Here is a 16,827-nt window from a genome sequence, read left to right as displayed (position 1 = left end):
AGCAGTATTGACAAAATTAATTAAAAATGTAAGATTGATAATGTTTTTTCTTTTACTCTTAAGATAAATTACACATGCCAATATATATACCAATATATAAACAAGTTAAGAGTTGTGTCTGCTGGTTTTATACATGTATGTAACTTTTTAGAAAGACATAATGGTTGGCACATGGCGGCACAACTGTACAAGGATATTTTCTAGCAATAACTTTCAGCGTGTGATAGATTAATTTCCATAAAAGCTTCTCCACATCAAGTATTTAATTTAAATTATTTTTCATTTACATTTTACAAAACAAGGTTCAAAGTTTAGTGGTTGCTAACACTGAATTTCCAGTTTCAATCTGGTGAATTTAAGTTTGTTTAGTGTGTTTTGTCCTTGGTTTCTCTAGGGCCTTAAGGATACGATATGATTCTCGTATGGTTCTTTCTTTATTTATTGAAATCAAATTTCTTCCTCCAACGCAAATCTCTTTCAGAATATAGGTAGCCCCAAGCCCCCAACACACCTCAAGGATTGCATATTCTCAGCATTCTATGACATCATTAATGTTATGAATCAATCTTCCAATGCATTCGTGCAATTTATAGAGTGGGTTTTCATCAAAAATATGTTCTTCAATTTTTATCATTTTTTGGTATTTTAACCTTTTATGAGTCCAGCTCAAGAGATTGAAGATGATTTTTTTTTCAGATGGGTTTAGGTGGTGTTTTGTGTTTAACAAAGAAGATGAAGAAGATATTAAAAACTCAAAAAACTTCTTTCAGTGATAGGTTTTTCTGTCTCTAATCAATCACAACAGTTGAATGTTACTATGTTAGATGTCATTTGTCACGTCAGTTAAAATTAACGTTGCTACAAATATTCTGATCCCGACTTTTTCGAAACCTCGGGCAAACAAAATAAATGGATCCCTAATAGTAAATAACTATCAAAAATAAAATTTGATTTAAAATCTCATTATAAATTTTAATTAATTATATATAAATTATTTTATAATAAAAATTTGAAAAATGCTAATTGTCACAAAAATTATTTCAAATGAATTAATTGTATGAATAACTTTTAAATATTTAATTATAACATATATCTCATTATAAATTTTAATTGATTATATACAAATTATTTTATAATTAAAATTTAATAAATGGTAATTGTCAAAAAAATTATACATGAAACTTGAGAGAGTGTGTAATTATTTGACACTAAGGTATAATTAACTAAATTTATCTTTTTCAAAATGATGACTTTACTTGATATTCTTTCTAAAGAATGAAAGAGGCCACTAAGACACTAAGGTATAATTAACTAAATTTATCTTTTTTAAAATGATGACTTTACTTGATATCTACAATATAGGAAAATTAACTGCTCTGGAAAAACCTAATATGCCCTTATGTTTCCACAACACTCCACGTGGATGCCTTTATAACATTCTATTTCTTTTGCTTCTATTAGTACAAACTGATTTTTTTCTTCTATTATACAAACTGATTTTGCTTCATCTCTCTCTTCTCTTTCTTCATCTCTCATGCGACAAACCCTAATTTTTAGATTTTGTATTTCATAAACTCCATCTTAAAGTTCAAATCTATCCATAATCACAAATTTTGACCTCTTTTCTCTATCTTGCTCCATCCTATCATTCTACTTCTCCAAACTGTTCCGACGATTTATAGGTGATGGTTTCTACTTTCAAACAAAGTCGATTCCGATGGTATTTTTTCTTCGTTGTCAACCTCTATTTTTACTCGCAAATATTTGATTTTATATAGAAAATCTTCTACGTACCTATAAATTGTTATTACAAATTCCTTTTTGATTTTAATAGGTGATAAAATCATACGTTAAGTTTAACGATTCACGGAGATGGGTCAAGCGTCAGATCTATTTTTATGCATTCAAGCAAAAAGGTTTTTTATGCATAATGTTTTTGAATCTTGCATTTTGATGTTTAGGGTTTGGATTAACTTTTTTTTTTTTGCTTCAGGTTTTGTTACTAAAGTAAAATCCAATGAAGTAAAAGTATGGTGTGATTCAAGCAGGTTGAGTGAGTCCAATGAAATGGAAAGTGACAGTGCTTCCAACAAGCATGCTGATAAACGGGCAAAGAAGAAAAAGGGGAAATTCAATTTGATATGTTTTTCTTGAAGTGGAAATATTAATTTTTTGTTTAATTGGTTAATGCTTAAGTTGTTAATAGAAGTATTTTATGGATTAAATGTCCTTACTATACTTTACCTGTTTGTATATAAATCAGTTGCAAGTTCGGTTCCAATTGCCGCTACAATCATCCAGACATGAAATAACCTTCTTCCAATTCTATTTGAATCAATTTTATTTTTTTAGTTCTCTTTCAATTTTAACTTCATTTTTTCCTGTTGTTTAATGAAGAAGTATCGTTAAACAGCTTCGGTTGTTCTCTGATGCAGAAAGCCGGTTGGGGCGACATTGCAGTAAGCTGGGTCTGATGCGGTCTTTTGGTTGTTGGCTTCTAATTCCCAATTCGGGTGCTGGTTTTATGTTTGGTCGATATCGGTATCGAAAAGTTTTTTCTGCTTGGCTAATTTTGCATCTTGCAGTTGTTTTTGGCAGGCTGGGAGATTGTGGCAGTATACTTTGGAAATGCCAACGTCACCTGATTTTACATGGAAGTGTTGTTTGTATACCAGCCCTGATTTTTTGTTTCTAACTAGATTGTGGTGAGTTTTTGAACTAATATGGTATTAGCTTTTTCCATCCCTTCAACTGCAAATACAAAGCAGCTTTGTATAGAATATCGCAATGTGTTGGTATCAAGGAATTCTTTTACCTCACCAGTGAAAGATCAGATTCTTTCTTTAGTTTGATGGAAAACTTTGATAAAATCTTTTTAAATTCATTTCTAACTAATTAGCTTCTGGGTATATTTGTGAGTTTTTCTTGGTCCCATTGCTTGGAGCATTTTTAGCTCATTCGTACTTGGGAAGATGTAGGATAATTTCCCGTTTCTCATGTATTTATATGTCATTGTAAGTTCATTTTTCTTAAAATGTTCGTTTGTTTCAAATTGCATTTGAAATTTTCATTTTGGGCATTTGTGTGTTTCGCAGGGAATGGCGCTTTTAACGTTTTCTGCTGTTGCAGGATTGAAGCCACCATGTGATGCTGATGGTTACCATCGGAATCAGGACAAACTGCATCTCTCTTTATAGCACTCTACTTGATAGCTCTCGGAATCGGAGGTATCAAACCATGTGTGTCATCTTTTGGTACTGACCAGTTTTTAAGAAACGACGAGGATGAGAACTACTGCACTTTCAGTATCCAGAAGAATCCGCAAGGGGAGTACGCTTCGTGGAGTATCAGCTGAATGGAAGTCCAACTCCCGGTTGGTAACCGACTTGCAGGGTGATTCCCTATGAGAAAACAATACTGCATCACATAAAATTACAAGTGACATGTCTTTATTTGGCTAATTTATATCCTGCATATTTTTCTAATTTTGACTACAATAGCTATTTGAATGCAGAATTAATTATATATTACATGTGTTTAGCAGTTTATCAATTTCGATGGGCGAGACAACACAGTAACAAACCCATATGCCTGTGAGAACAATCTCCAACTGAGATGTCATTCAGATGTTTGTTGCTGAAAGGACAACAGTTATGTGAGTTTACTCAGATACTTTTTTGATAACATCTGGAAATGAAAGCCGTGATACACGGCTCTGCTCCTTCAACAACGTGATAATGCTTATAACAATTCTTGCAGTTTTCAACACTTTGTTATGCCAAGCAGTGTAATGCTTTGATGGTTTGCCAAGTCTATGATAATTTATATGTTTATATTGAATTTTTCTTTGTGGTCTCAATTCACTGACAACCTAATTGGTTCCTTTTATTTTAAATATCTTATCATCTATAACTTAATGCATATTTTCGTGTAATATCAGTTCTATGCTGATGTTTTTATTGTTTTTTAATAATGAATAATGATTCATAAGATGTTTCAGGTTTTTGGTAATTCTCATGATATTGTATGATCCATCTATTGCAGATTTTCCATGTCAATGAAAATATTGAGAATATTAATGATCATTACTGGACATTACGAGCAGAAGAGGTAACTATATAATTGAATATAATTGAATTTGCTAGGACTCGGTTAAAATACTTGACGTAGCCTATAACACCCATAATTTCAGTTTATTAATTTAATTTGGATTTAAATTAAATAATTGGAATTTTAGAATTTAAATTGAATTTAATTGGAAAATGAGGGAGTAAGAGCTATTGGGCTTATGGTGTGGTGATAGTAAAAGAGGGGTGCTAATTAGTTAGGCCTTTTACTAAGTTGTGGTTAATTTATTTTATTTTATTTTTCATAAAATAAGAAAAAGGAACCATTTGGGGAGAAAGGAAGAACACGTGAAGAGAGCAAGAGAAGAGAAAGAGGCAAGAACGTGAAACCGGAAGGAGAGCATTCAAGAAATTCATCGAGGTAAGGGGGGACTCTTCCTTTTAGTATCTCTTATGTGGTCTTAGGTGATAGGTAGATTGATGTATGGTTTGGTTCAATTAGATATTGGGATTGTTAGGTTAGGGTGTTAAAATTGGATTGAATTGATGATAATTGTGTGAACTATTTGGTTAATAATGAGTTTGGATGATGTTTTATGGTGTATAATTGAATGTATGATGATTATATGCCTGTATGTGATGTCTGGAATCGTTTTTGGGTGAAAAGGGGGTGAAATCGCAGGGTCTGTCGCAGACTTGGGGTTTGCTGAAATCGCAGGTCCGCTGAGCGGAGGGGGGTCCGCTGAGCGGAGGTCCCAACGTAGTTCTCTCCTGTTTGACGTCGCTTGAGGTCCACTGAGCGGGGGTCTGAAGGATTTCGCTTCTGTCTTGCTCCGCTGAGCGAACCTTGCTGTGTGTGAATTTTTCCAAACTTCAAAATAACGTATCTTTTGATCCGTGAATCATTTCTTAGTGCCGTTTTGGGCGTTGTGCAAGTAATTAAATGTTTTATAAGATGGATAATGAATGTTGGTAATAGCCGACTTTATTTCCTTAAAAACTAGATTTAATTACTTGATGAGAATTGAACATTGTGTGCATATGAGATAGGTGTGACAATGTGTTTGATGTGATGATGAATTGGTTGTGATTTTTTATTATGATTGTGATGGATGCATGACTATTTGAATGATGTTGAAAACATGTACATACTTATTCGGTGATGTGGTGTTGAGATGAGTTGTTCATCGTGATTCAGTGTGTTTTAAGTATGTTATATGTGTTTCATTCATTCATATGCATTGATGTTGGATCCCGGTGATGTTTGGATCGTTGGTGGACATATTTCCCATTGTGTGGAAATTGTGTCGGTGGGCCGTATCTCGATGAGGCGTAGATCGGTTAGGTGAATTGATTCCACGGTTTATTGGTACCACATGCATAGTGTCAGTTGTGTCATATGCATTTTGTCATAATATGATTGTATGGATTTCTGTAGTGTGTGTTGTAATCTATTATTGTGTGAATTAATAATGGATGTGAATCTGAATATGTATAATTGGGTGAACGGTATATTATGATGCTTGTTGCTTATGAATTGCATAATATTTACTAATTGAGAATGAGACTCACCCTTACATGTTGTCATTTTCAGATTGAGGAGTAGCGGCATTAGTGCTTGGTGAGGATGACTCATAGAGTTTATCCGTTTATGTTGGGTCGTGTCGGTCATGCTCTGATCTGTAACACTGGGGAACGATAGTTATAGAGTTTTTATGAAATTAATCTACTTTATTGGTGTTGGATTATGATTCCATTGGGTGTATTTGATAATGTTTCTTATTCCGCTGTGATAAACATAATTACGATTTGGTGAACCGTTTCCTGATGAAGCATGACTTGACCATGATTGGTTTATTTATTTTATATAATTGTGGCACCCTTGTGTTTATGTTTTACTCTGATATAATTGTTTAAAAAAAATTGCCGTGGGGTTTAGAAGGGTGTTACAATAGTGGTATCAGAGCATAATTGGTCGTTTGAGTCAGAGTCTTAGTGTCAGTTAATCCCTCGTATGCGAATAGTCTAAGGTTGACACTATGGATACATCTTGTTCTAATGCATATTGTTTTATATTTAGCAGAACAATGGCTGGAAGAGGAGGAAGAAACGACGATGCAATTGCTGAGGCTCTGGGCATGATTGCTGGTGTACTGGGAGGGAATGTCAATGGGGCTGGTATTGGTGCTGATAGGCAGCTGAACAGTTTCCAGCGGAACAATCCTCCGTTGTTCAAGGGCACACATGATCCTGAAGGTGCTCAGAAATGGCTTAAGGAGATCGAGAGGATTTTCAGAGTCATCGATTGTGCTGAGAACCTGAAAGTGAGGTATGGTACTCATATGTTGTCCGAAGAAGCTGATGACTGGTGGATGGCTACCAGGGCTGAATTGGATGCTGATGGTGTAGCTGTTTCCTGGGATGTGTTCAAGAGAGAGTTTCTGAGGAGTTATTTTCCTGAAGACGTTCGAGGCAGGAAAGAGATTGAATTTTTGGAGCTGACTCAGGGTAATATGACGGTACCAGAGTATTCTTTGAAATTTGTCGAGTTGGCGAAGTACTACGTTCACTACAACAATGACGAGGCTAGTGAATTCTCAAAGTGCATCAAGTTTGAGAATGGTCTTCGTGATGAGATCAAGCAAGGGATCAGGTACCAGAGAATTCGGCGATTTGTCGATTTGGTGGACTGTAGTAGGATCTTCGAAGAGGATAACCTTAAGCTGAAGTCATCTCACTCTCGCGAGTTGGTTGACAAGAAAGGTAAGAAGCCTATGGATAGAGGTAAGCCATATGGTAGAGGAAATCCTAGAGCTGGGGATTGGAAGAGGCCTAGTGGGGGAGATTCTGGTGCTCCCGTTAGGTGCTACAACTGTGGTGAGACCGGGCATAGAAGGAATGAGTGCAAGAGTGGAGAGAAGAAATGCTTCAAGTGTGGTAAGGCGGGTCATATTGCTTCAGATTGTAGGAAGAAGATTGTGACTTGCTACAATTGCGGCGAAGAGGGTCACATCAGTCCGCACTGCACTAAACCGAAGAAGGATCAGGTTGGTGGAAAAGTCTTTGCCTTGTCTGGGTCAGAGACTGCTCCAGAAGATCGTCTAATTAAAGGTACGTGTTTTATCCATGACACACCTTTAGTTGCTATTATAGATACTGGAGCGACTAATTCGTTCATTTCATTGGATTGTGCTAAACGATTGGGATTAGAAATATCTGTTATTCATGGAAGTATGGTTATTGACACTCCTGCGTCGGGTTCAGTAACTACTTCTTGTGTTTGTTTGAACTGTCCTGTTGACATATTTGGTAGGAAGTTTGGAATGGATTTGGTATGCCTTCCTCTTGAAGGACTTGACTTCATTTTAGGGATGAACTGGTTGCAATTTAACCGAGTTCATATCAATTGTTTTACGAAGACGGTTATCTTTCCTGAAGAGGTTAGTGTTGAAGATTTGACTATGTCAGTCAAACAGATGAATTTGGCTATCAATGATGGAGCGGTGGTATTTATGTTGTGCTCCTCGATGGAAGTGAAAGGGAGCGATAACACTGGTGAGCTACGGGTAGTGAATGAGTATCCAGAAGTGTTTCTAGAAGATGTTAGTGAGTTGCCACCTGAAAGAGAAGTGGAGTTCGCTATAGAATTGATTCCTGGAACTAGTCCTGTGTCGATGGCACCGTATCGCATGTCGGCATCAGAATTGGCTGAACTGAAGAAACAATTAGAAGAATTGTTGGAGAAGAAGTTTATTCGTCCTAGTGTGTCACCGTGGGGTGCGCCGGTACTGTTGGTTAAGAAGAAAGAAGGTTCAATGAGGCTATGTGTTGATTATAGACAACTGAACAAAGTGACAATCAAGAATCGATACCCTTTGCCGAGGATTGACGACTTGATGGACCAGTTGGTTGGAGCTTGTGTGTTTAGCAAGATTGATCTGAGGTCTGGATATCACCAAATTCGTGTGAAGGCAGAAGATATTCAGAAGACGGCATTCCGAACGAGGTATGGACACTATGAATATTCTGTTATGCCATTTGGTGTTACTAATGCACCTGGTGTTTTCATGGAGTATATGAACAGGATATTTCACCCGTATCTTGACAAGTTCGTGGTAGTGTTCATTGACGACATTCTGATTTACTCGAAGAGTGATGAAGAACATGCAGATCATTTAAGAGTGGTGTTGGAGTTATTGAAGGAGAAGAAATTGTATGCAAAATTGTCTAAATGTGAATTCTGGTTGGGGGAAGTAAGTTTTCTTGGCCATGTAATTAAGAAGGACGGTATCGCAGTGGATCCTATGAAGGTAGAAGCAGTATCTCAGTGGGAGACGCCGAAGAATGCTTCAGAGATTCGTAGTTTTCTTGGTCTGGCAGGTTACTATAGAAAGTTCATTGAGGGATTTTCGAAGTTGGCATTACCAATGACTAAGTTAACAAGAAAAGGACAAGTATTTGTATGGGATTCAGAATGTGAAAAAGGTTTTCAAGAGTTGAAGAAGAGGTTGACGAGTGCTCCGATCTTAATTTTGCCTAATCCAGCGAAGTCTTTCAATGTGTACTGTGATGCTTCACTGATGGGTTTAGGTGGTGTTTTGATGCAAGATAAGCAGGTAGTGGCCTATGCTTTAAGACAGTTGAAAATTCATGAAAAGAATTATCTGACTCATGATTTGGAATTGGCGGCTGTGGTGTTTGTGTTGAAGTTGTGGAGACATTATCTCTATGGTTCTCGATTTGAGGTATTCAGCGATCATAAGAGTCTGAAGTATCTCTTCGATCAGAAAGAGCTCAATATGAGACAGATAAGATGGTTAGAATTTTTGAAGGACTATGATTTTGGTTTGAATTACCATCCTGGTAAAGCAAATGTTGTTGCTGATGCATTGAGCAGGAAGTCATTGCATATGTCTATGCTAATGGTGCGAGAATTGGATTTGATTGAACAATTCCGAGATTTGAGTTTAGTATGCGAAAGTACTTCTAATAGCGTTAAGTTGGGAATGTTAAAGTTAACTAATAGTATCCTTGAAGAAATTAGAAACGGACAGAAATCTGACGTTGGATTGGTAGATAAGTTGACATTGATTAACCAAGGTCGAGGAGGTGAATTCCGAATTGACGAGAATGGTGTCATAAGGTTTGGAGACCGAGTGTGTGTACCCGATGTTGCTGAGATCAGAAAGAGTATTCTGGAAGAAGGACACCGGAGTGGATTGAGCATTCATCCTGGTGCTACCAAGATGTATCATGATTTGAAGAAATTATTTTGGTGGCCTGGAATGAAGAAGGAAATTGCTGAGTTTGTTTATGCTTGCTTAATTTGTCAGAAGTCGAAAATTGAGCATCAGAAACCGTCTGGATTGATGGAACCGTTGTTTGTTCCGGATTGGAAGTGGGATGGAATTTCTATGGACTTTATATCTGGTTTACCTAGAACGAGCAGGAATTGTGATTCTATCTGGGTTATTGTAGACCGGTTGACGAAATCTGCTCACTTTATTCCAATAAGAATGGATTATCCGATGGAGAAGTTGGCTCAGTTGTATGTTGAGAAGATAGTGAGTTTGCATGGTGTTCCAGCTAGTATTGTGTCGGATAGAGATCCGAGATTTACTTCTAAGTTTTGGGCAGGATTGCAGGAAGCCTTAGGTACTAAGTTGAGGTTGAGTTCTGCATATCACCCGCAGACAGATGGTCAGACGGAGAGGACGATTCAATCGTTAGAGGATTTGCTACGAGCTTGTGTATTAGAAAAAGGTGGTGCTTGGGATAGTTATTTACCTTTGGTTGAGTTTACCTACAACAATAGTTATCATTCGAGTATTGGTATGGCTCCGTTTGAAGCATTGTATGGTAGGAGATGTAGAACACCTTTGTGTTGGTACGAATCTGGAGAAAATACGGTGGTTGGACCGGAGATTGTGCAACAAACTACAGAAAAGATCAAGATGATTCAGGAAAAGATGAGAGCTTCTCAGAGTCGTCAGAAGAGTTACCATGACAAAAGAAGGAAGGATATTGAATTTAAGGAAGAAGATCATGTATTCATGCGAGTTACTCCGATGATTGGTATTGGGAGAGCCTTGAAGTCGAAGAAGTTAGCTCTGCGTTTCATTGGTCCATTTCAGATTACTAAGAAGATTGGAAAGGTTGCTTATCAGGTTGCTTTACCGCCTGCACTCGCTAATTTGCATGATGTGTTCCATGTATCCCAGTTGAGGAAATACATTGCGGATCCGTCTCATGAGATTCAAGTAGATGATATACAGGTGCGAGATAATCTGACTGTAGAGACGTTACCTATGAGGATTGAAGATCGTAAAGTGAAGCAGTTGCGAGGTAAAGATATAACAACGGTGAAAGTGGTTTGGGGAGGACCAGCCGGTGGAAATGTTACATGGGAGTTAGAGAGCCAGATGAAGGACTCTTACCTGGAACTTTTCGTCTAAGGTATGTTTTCGAGGACGAAAACTCTTTTAGTGGGGGAGAGTTGTAACACCCATAATTTCAGTTTATTAATTTAATTTGGATTTAAATTAAATAATTGGAATTTTAGAATTTAAATTGGATTTAATTGGAAAATGAGGGAGTAAGAGCTATTGGGCTTATGGTGTGGTGATAGTAAAAGAGGGGTGCTAATTAGTTAGGCCTTTTACTAAGTTGTGGTTAATTTATTTTATTTTATTTTTCATAAAATAAGAAAAAGGAACCATTTGGGGAGAAAGGAAGAACACGTGAAGAGAGCAAGAGAAGAGAAAGAGGTAAGAACGTGAAACCGGAAGGAGAGAATTCAAGAAATTCATCAAGGTAAGGGGGGACTCTTCCTTTTAGTATCTCTTATGTGGTCTTAGGTGATAGGTAGATTGATGTATGGTTTGGTTCAATTAGATATTGAGATTGTTAGGTTAGGGTGTTAAAATTGGATTGAATTGATGATAATTGTGTGAACTATTTGGTTAATAATGAGTTTGGATGATGTTTTATGGTGTATAATTGAATGTATGATGATTATATGCCTGTATGTGATGTCTGGAATCGTTTTTGGGTGAAAAGGGGGTGAAATCGCAAGGTCTGTCGCAGACTTGGGGTTTGCTGAAATCGCAGGTCCGCTGAGCGGAGGGGGGTCTGCTGAGCGGAGGTCCCAACGTAGTTCACTCCTGTTTGACGTTGCTTGAGGTCCGCTGAGCGGGGGTCTGAAGGATTTCGCTTCTGTCTTGCTCCGCTGAGCGAACCTTGCTGTGTGTGAATTTTTCCAAACTTCAAAATAACGTATCTTTTGATCCGTGAATCATTTCTTAGTGCCGTTTTGGGCGTTGTGCAAGTAATTAAATGTTTTCTAAGATGGATAATGAATATTGGTAATAGCCGACTTTATTTCCTTAAAAACTAGATTTAATTACTTGATGAGAATTGAACATTGTGTGCATATGAGATAGGTGTGACAATGTGTTTGATGTGATGATGAATTGGTTGTGATTTGTTATTATGATTGTGATGGATGCATGACTATTTGAATGATGTTGAAAACATGTACATACTTATTCGGTGATGTGGTGTTGAGATGAGTTGTTCATCGTGATTCGGTGTGTTTTAAGTATGTTATATGTGTTTCATTCATTCATATGCATTGATGTTGGATCCCGGTGATGTTTGGATCGTTGGTGGACATATTTCCCATTGTGTGGAAATTGTGTCGGTGGGCCGTATCTCGATGAGGCGTAGATCGGTTAGGTGGATTGATTTCACGGTTTATTGGTACCACATGCATAGTGTCAGTTGTGTCATATGCATTTTGTCATAATATGATTGTATGGATTTCTGTAGTGTGTGTTGTAATCTATTATTGTGTGAATTAATAATGGATGTGAATCTGAATATGTATAATTGGGTGAACGGTATATTATGATGCTTGTTGCTTATGAATTGCATAATATTTACTAATTGAGAATGAGACTCACCCTTACATGTTGTCATTTTAAGATTGAGGAGTAGCGGCATTAGTGCTTGGTGAGGATGACTCATAGAGTTTATCCGTTTATGTTGGGTCGTGTCGGTCATGCTCTGATCTGTAACACTAGGGAACGATAGTTATAGAGTTTTTATGAAATTAATCTACTTTATTGGTGTTGGATTATGATTCCATTGGATGTATTTGATAATGTTTCTTATTCCGCTGTAATAAACATAATTACGATTTGGTGAACCGTTTCCTGATGAAGCATGATTTGACCATGATTGGTTTATTTATTTTATATAATTGTGGCACCCTTGTGTTTATGTTTTACTCTGATATAATTGTTTAAAAAAAATTGCCGTGGGGTTTAGAAGGGTGTTACATAGCCTATCTAAGATAGCATGGATAACCCTTTAGGATGTTAGGTGAAAACTTCCATGAGTCGTTTGATAGGTTTTTTATGGTATATAGGCTGACTGTTAGTGGATTTAAATGAAGTGCAGGAGTTTGATGTTTGTGTGGACCGGGTTCGATACGGTGCATGTTGCGGTTCTGATTTGGTTTTCTTTGTTCTGCTGCAGATTTTGGCACTGTGATGCAGGGTGGGACTGACACTGTATTTTCTGCCCATGAAGCATTTGTGACTAACCTATTTTTAAAACACTGATATTATGCATAATGTCTCATTTTAAAATGAATGTTGGCTTTCAATATTTGATGGTTTCAAAATTAAAAGTTTCTCATTTTTTTTAAAACTTTGCACTCAAGGTTTTGTTGACATCATCTGCTCTATGCTGAATCGTGGAGAGTCCGGAAACACGAATGAGTTGGAGAACCGAGCACGAAGAAGGAGGGGATAGCATCGTTGTTGCTACCAGCAGTAAAATATAAGTAAATCTATAATTGAAAGAATTAATTTAATAGGTGGGTTATTCCCATTGGACCTGGTTTTTAGAATCCTAGAAGCTGTAATGACCACAAGGTGAACATGTGGTTGATGTCTCATAAGAGTTAGACCTGTCATTTGTTTGTTCACATGCGGATATTAAGTGTAATTTGGTGATAATCCTAATTTGTTGTTGCAAGATGTGAGTGTACATTTAAATTAGGAGTGTCATCCCATCACCATATTGTGCATTAAGGATAGGAGATTTCAGATTGGTAACAGGAACTGTCGTCTTATCCTACATTCCTGAGATCAATTTCAGCCGCTGTGCTACCTTTCGATATTTCTTGAAGTTGCAGATTCCATAAAGGCTTCAAGTGATTGAAGCTGCTCTGTTAGTGATTGTTTGTCAGTTATAAACTAGAGAGAAGGGACAAACCAAAGTCGTCGATACCGACACCAACATCGAAGATAAGTGATATTTACTTATTTCGCTAACCGATTATAATTGGCTATAATGTGTTTTGATTTATGTGCATACAATGATGAAAGCTTCCTTAACATGTCCATTTTTCATATGATGATTGTTATTACATAGATTATTGTGTGTGAGCTATGACCATATATTATTCCAAGATCATTGTAGTCTTTGTGGATTTGTGTGGGGTGATTGGATAATACTATATTGTTTAGTGTTTGTGACAAAGCTATAATGACATTGGTTACTTATGCTGCTACTGTTAGAGTGAGGTCTCACATTGTTCAAAATTACAGGGGACACAGCCAGCAAGTTTGTGGACTCAAGTGGTCACCCTTAAGATAATAATTGGTGAGTGGTGGAAACGATAATGTTGTCCACATATAGGCAGAGCTGTTATCATCGTTGGATGATTCTTTATTCGCAAGTGATGGATAAAAGGTGCGTGTCGGTTATCAGGTATCGTGTGTAAGTGTTTTTATTTACTAATCAGCTAAAATATCCATGACATTGTTTGTTGTGCTAACTAATCATTTGTTTGATGTAGGGAGTGCCAGGAGCTTATATCGACATTGAGAAATTGAATGAAATTTTCTACATCTAAATACATTCCTTGGCCAATAGAGATACTGTTCCATGACCGGTTTTATTTTAAATTTGAGTGCAGTTTGAGATTATGGTTTAGCTCAAACGGAAAGTTGTCACATGTTGAGTAGCTTAAAAGTTGCATCTGAAGCTGTAAGTAAGCTATAATAAGCCATAATGGGGAAGCAAATGTCTAATTGATGCAGGTTCATCTTCGCGGCGAAAATGCATTGCCGTGACACAATGAACATGCACATGAGAAAAGATTAAGGTGTCACATGAGCAGGAAGGTAAACCAAACAAAGTTTCAAACTTAGAAGGTAAAGCAAGAATATTTTATGTTTATACCTGTACTGTCTTAAGCCTTTTTCTCTTTTTTAAACACATTTTTTTCAAGTTGCAGATTGAAATATAATGGTTGAGAAATCATATTGCAAGTTGAAATACCTATGAATATTTTTGTGCAGAAGCAAGCAATAATTGAAAAGCCATCTTTGTATGCAGATTTCTACAAAGATAATACTATTTATGAAGGTCTGCTATCTCATTGTAATTTGTTAAAATAGGAACAAGTTCATCAAAAATGAATTTTAAGAAGGTGAATTTCATGAATTAACTATTGTAATTTTCAGCATCTTGATGTTTATTTATATCAACATATTGTCTTAACTTCTTTTTGCAGCTTCTAACATTAGGATAGATATAGTAATTCAATAATGATTTTCTGTTCTAATAGGAATCCAACTAACTCATAGTTGAAATCATGAGTAGGAGTTTGACATGGGAGAGCCAAATAGTTTTTTTTCAAGTTGCAGATTGAAAATCATATAATGGTTGAGAAACCATATTGTAAGTTGAAATACCCGTGCATTCCTTTCCTTGGCTGCCAAATGTCGTTCATAAGTAGAGAACCAACCAAACACAGATCGAGGAGCTCTTCCTGCGCTAGATTGGAGTAAACATCATGACTACTGGTTCCGTCGTTCTCGAGGCCTTTGTTGAAATCCATAGCTGAGATGCACGTGAGGCAAGTAAGAAACATGAATGTAATTTTTACTGATTTTGAACACATGAGTGGATGAGGAATACATTGACTGACTCTTTTTTTTATACACTCCCAAGTGAGCCAAATTCTCCAAAAATCTTCTCCTAATTTGCAACTTAGGATCCTGTTTCTGAGCAATATCCAAATGTTCTTGTACTTGAGATGTTGCAATCTTCCAGTAATGACCCAATTATGGCAAGATCCTATATTGTCTAATGATATTTATTGTCCATCTTTAGTGTTGATAATTCAACATTACTCCCTATAGTCCACATCAGTCTGCTAATTGAATATTCTGTAGAGTAGAAAAGCCAGATATGGAAGATTCTGATTTTTCCAATAGTCATAAATTCACTCATCATGCTGATATCACAAATCCCTTTTTTGAATAATTATGATTTGCAATATGACATTGCATATAACCAGATCCTTCGCACTCTTCTTCAACGTGATCAATCAAAATAGCAACCAAGATCCACACCATTAATAATTTGGAGATCATTCTCATCAATAACAGTCAGATAGACATAAACAAATGAAAAATTGATCGAAAAACTTCACAACTCCATGGGTACTTACAAGTTATTATATTTTTTACAGTTAAAAAATAAAAATATTTAAAATAATGCACGAGAAAAATACATTATTTTTTAATTATTATTGTTAAAAATATTTTTTAATTTAATAATATATTTTGAAATAATTTTTTATTTAAGATAAAATATGAAAAATTAAAATATATTTTATTAATGTAAAACAATTTTTTTTTTTATTTTAAAAATATTTATTTTTAAGAAACAATAAACTATTTTGATAAAACAATTTTAATTTTTTTATTTACATTTTTATTATATTTAAAAAATAAAAGCGTCCGTGCTACACTTATACCCGTGCGAACGCACGGGTAGTAATAGGATACGCGCATATTTAAAAGAATTTTGATAAAATATTTACAAATAACATGCACTAGAAAAGAGTGTATAATGACGTGCAAAATAAATATAAATATATAATAGCAATAATATAAAATAATAAATTATATCCAGTGTAGGTCTTCTAAATTTTATTTATTAATATAAAGTTCTTATTTATGCATCCATAATTATAATTAAATATAATTACGTTTATTTTTTGGTTAAAAACATTAATGTAATATATCAACGCAATTTATTTTTCAATTACTCATTTATATGCATTTAAAATATTGATTTAATTATTATGTAAACTAAATCTTTTTTATTGTTAAAATTATGATTTAATTACTCATTTTTAAGTCAGATGTTTTGTGCCTACTTTTTTAAAATCGTCTTCTACACATTTTAGTCATGCTTTTTTTTAAGTAACCAACCTAATTATTACCAAAAACACACATGAAGTCATTTATGACAATATTAATTATCAACAGGACATAAAATTATTGATCAAAATATTTTTATTAATTCAATTTTTTTACGATAACCAGATATTTTTCTATTAAAAAATATAGATTTAAAATAAATGAGCGTCCCGTACCAGAAACCGTGCAAACGCACGAGTTTGTTACTAGTTCTTTCTAAAGAATGAAAGAGGCCACTAAGTATCGAGCCAGGAAATGAACACCTCCCAAGCAATAGCTAAACCAATGGACTACAACTAAATAGTTGTCTTTTATTTTCGCTAACATATATATATATATATATATATATATATATATATATATATATATATATATATATATATATATATATTATTCAAGTATTATAATTTTTTAGGTACACCTTGAGGTTCCATTATTTTGAGGTTCTGGGCTGTGGGTCTGCTTGCCTA

Source organism: Vicia villosa, linkage group LG5 (genome assembly GCF_029867415.1).
Source record: "Vicia villosa cultivar HV-30 ecotype Madison, WI linkage group LG5, Vvil1.0, whole genome shotgun sequence".
NCBI classification, from domain to species: domain Eukaryota; kingdom Viridiplantae; phylum Streptophyta; class Magnoliopsida; order Fabales; family Fabaceae; genus Vicia; species Vicia villosa.
Note: the sequence above shows the minus strand (reverse complement) of the source record.